Below are 3,753 nucleotides of genomic sequence, written 5' to 3' on the forward strand. Positions count from 1 at the left end.
TCCAGGCAAGAAGATGACTTTTTTTTTTTTTTTTTTTTTTTTTTAGAGTCTTGCTGTGTCAGGCTGGAGTGCAATGGCGTGATAGCTCATTGCAACCTCGGCCTTCCGTGTTCAGGCAATTCTCTTGCCTCAACCTCCTGAGTAGCTGAGATTACAGGCATGCGCCACCACACCCGGCTAATTCTTGTATTTTTGATAGATATATTTTTGTATTTTGATTTTGGGGTTTCACCATGTTGGCCAGACTGGTCTCAGACTCCTAACCTCAAGTGATCCGCCTGCCTCGGCCTCCCAAAGTGCTGAAATTACAGGCTTGAGCCACAGTGCCCGGCCAAGAAGATGAAATTTTTTAGATTAAATTGAAGTGAAATTTCTTCTATGCATGTGGATTGATGCTAACTTTTATCATAGAAAATATACATGTGACATCCTAATCACATTTTTCTAATTGCACTTTCCGTGGCTGCTTGGTTCCATCATCATGAATTCATTTATTCATTCCTCCGTATTTCCTTAGCGCTCAACCTCATGGCAGGCACTGCCCTAGTTGCCAGGGTTATAGCAGTAAAATAACAGAGCCCGTTAGTACAAGAGTGGGTCCTACATTCTTATTATCATGGAAAATAAGGAACTTACTATATTCTGTCTGAGAGTAAATTTTGGATAGAAAGTTATAGGAAAGACACCAACAACATTTAGGTGGGTTTTTTGTTTGTTTGTTTCTTTGTTTGTTTTTGGTTTTGTTTTTTAGACACAGGGTCTTGCTCTGTCACTTGGCTGGAGTGCAGGGATACAATTGTAGCTCACTGTAGCTTTGAACTCCTGGGTTCAAGTGATCCTCCCACCTCAGCCTCCCAAACAGCTAGGACTACAGGCACATGACACCACATTGGCAAAACTTTTAAAAATTTGTTTTGTACAGCCAGTGTCTTGTACATAGTTGTCCAGGCTGGTCTGCAACTCCTGGCCTCAAGCAATCCACCTAGGCCTCCCTAAGCGCTGGGATTACAAGCATGAGCCACCATGACTAGCCCTTTTATTTTGCACCGCCTAAATAGTTCTCGCTGTTTGGAAAACTGTTACATCAAATGTTTCAGAGTAGAATCAATAGCAGGTCACTTTTGTGCAACTGCACAGGATTCTACAGAGTAAAATGCTAGATATCTCGTCAATCAATAATTATTTATGAAGCACCGCGATGGTTAATTTCATAGTCAACCTTGCTCAGCCACAGTATTTGGATCTATTTATTCAGATATTGCTCTAGCTGTTTCTGTGAATGTGTTTTTTAGAGGAGATTAACATTTAAATCAGTAGACTTTGAGGAAAGCAGATCATCTTCTATAAAGTGGGTGGGCCTTATCCAACCGATTCAAGGCCTTAACAGAAAAAGACTGACCTGCCCTAGAGGGGAGGAAATTCTGCCAGCAGATGGCCTTCAGATTTGAGCTACAGCATCATCTCTTCCCTGGGTCTCCAGCCTGCAGCCTACTCTGCTGATTTTGGACTTGCCAGACTCCACATTCCTATAAACCAATTCCTTAAAATCAGTATCTATCTATCTATCTATCTATCTATCTATCTATCTATCATCTCCTATAAGTTCTGTTTCCCTGAACAACCGTAAGTAATCCATGCATCACTTTGAGAGATGATGTATCTCTTTGGAATCTAGAGTTTATTTCAAGACTTTTTTTTAATGGGGTCTCACTCTGTTGCCCAGGCTATAGTGCAGTGGTACCGTCATGGCTCACTATAGCCTCAAATTCCTGGGCTCAAGCTATCCTCCACCTCACCCTCCCAAGTAGCTTGGGCTACAGAGGTGTACCACTACACCTGGCCAATTCTTATATTCTTTTGTAGAGACAGAGTCTCACTATGTTGCCCAGGCTAGGCACGAAAGGCTATTAATCAAGGCGAGACAAGCAACCTCAGGGACCCTCCAGGGAATTCTTCTCCCCTTTATGACTTAAGAGCCTACCCCACAAATTATTGATTCCATTCAGATAATGTTTCCCACGTGAACCTTACCAAAAAGATCACTATCATTGTTGTTTAATTTTTTTAGAAAAACCCAGATTTCTTTACTCTTTCTCTGCAAGAAAAAAGAGAGAATGAGAAAAGCCATATCCCAATTGTAGCCGTCCTTGTCATCTATTTTGCGTTCTCATCGCACTGCTATCCAGGGTGTTGCTGGTCAGGGGAGGGGAAGGTCTTTGCCACAATGCCCTAGTCCAATCCTGAGAGCCTGTTTCCAGCCTAGTCTCATTCCAGTGGCCTGTTTAGCAAGGTCTAAAGGGATTCAGAACATGGATCTCCTGGTCTGTTGCTTGCTTTTCTTCAATACAGAGGTGTCTTTTGGGGAAATGATCATAGATTCTTACTACATGAAATTTTGAAAATCTCCTCAAAGGTGCCACCGCTTCTATTTTTAAAACATGTTCATTGAAATTTAAAAAGAAGCAGTTATTCTTTAATGCAAATTTGTGAGATTTGTACAGGCTTTCACCAAGAGCTTTATGTATGTCAGTGGTGCTCAGAGTGTGGTCTCCAGACCAGCAGCATCTGCAACACCTGGGAACTTGTCAGAAATGCACATTATCAAGCCCCGCCTCAGACCTAGGGAATTGGAAACTCTGCCAGTGAGGCCCAGCGATCTGTGCTTTCAAAAGCCCTCCAGGGAGTGGAATGATAGTTATCAGAGGCTGGGAAGGGGAGTGGGATGGAGAGAGGTTGGTTAATGGGTAGAAACATACAGTTAGATAGAATAAGTTTGAATGTTCGACAGCACAGCAGGGAAACCATAGTTAATAATTTGGCTGGCGCGGTGGCTCATGCCTGTAATCCCAGCACTTTGGGAGGCCAAGGCGGGTGGATCACCTGAGGTCAGGAGTTCGAGACCAGCGTGGCCAACATGGTGAAACCCTGTCTCTACTAAAAATACAAAAATTAGCTGGGCCTGGTGGCAGGCCCCTGTAATCCCAGCTACTTGGGGTGCCGAGGCAGGAGAATCGCTTGAACCCAGGAGGCAGAGGTTGCAGTGAGCCGAGATCGCACTCCAGCCTGGGGGACAAGAGTGAGACTTCATCTCAAAAAATAAAAAAATAAAATTAATAATAATAATAATAATAATTTACTGCATATTTCAAAATAGCTAGAAGATTTGAATTGTTCCTAGCACAAAGAAACAATAAATGTTAGAGGGACTGTATATCTTAAATACTTTGATTTGATCACTATACCTTATATGCATGTATCAAGATATCACATGTACCCCATAAAATTCTTCTTATTATTATTTTGAGACAGAGTCTCCCTCTGTTGCCCAGGCTGGAGTACAGTGGCACCATCTTGACTCACTGCAACCACCACCTCCCAGCTTCAAGCAATTCTCCTGCCTCAGCCCCCCAGGTAGCTGGGACTACACGTGCACACCACCAAGCTCAGCGAAACCCCATGCAATTATTATGTATCAATTTTTAAAATTCCAAGCCCTCCAGGGGATTCTAAAGCATGCTATGGTTTGAGAACCCCTTATACATGTATTATGCAACTCACTCAGCAGGCAGCTAAGCTTCCTCACCCAAGGGGGTTGATTGAATCTATGGTAAACTAAAGCATGTCAATTATATAATTTTCTCAATATGATACTTGTTCAAATATGATACTTGTCCTTGAATAAACATTATCTCTTTAGTCATCAAATACAATTTAAATAAATATGCAACAGGAAATTGTGTGCACATTCTTGGG

The sequence above is a fragment of the Theropithecus gelada genome, chromosome 18 (genome assembly GCF_003255815.1).
Source record: "Theropithecus gelada isolate Dixy chromosome 18, Tgel_1.0, whole genome shotgun sequence".
Lineage (NCBI taxonomy): Eukaryota > Metazoa > Chordata > Mammalia > Primates > Cercopithecidae > Theropithecus > Theropithecus gelada.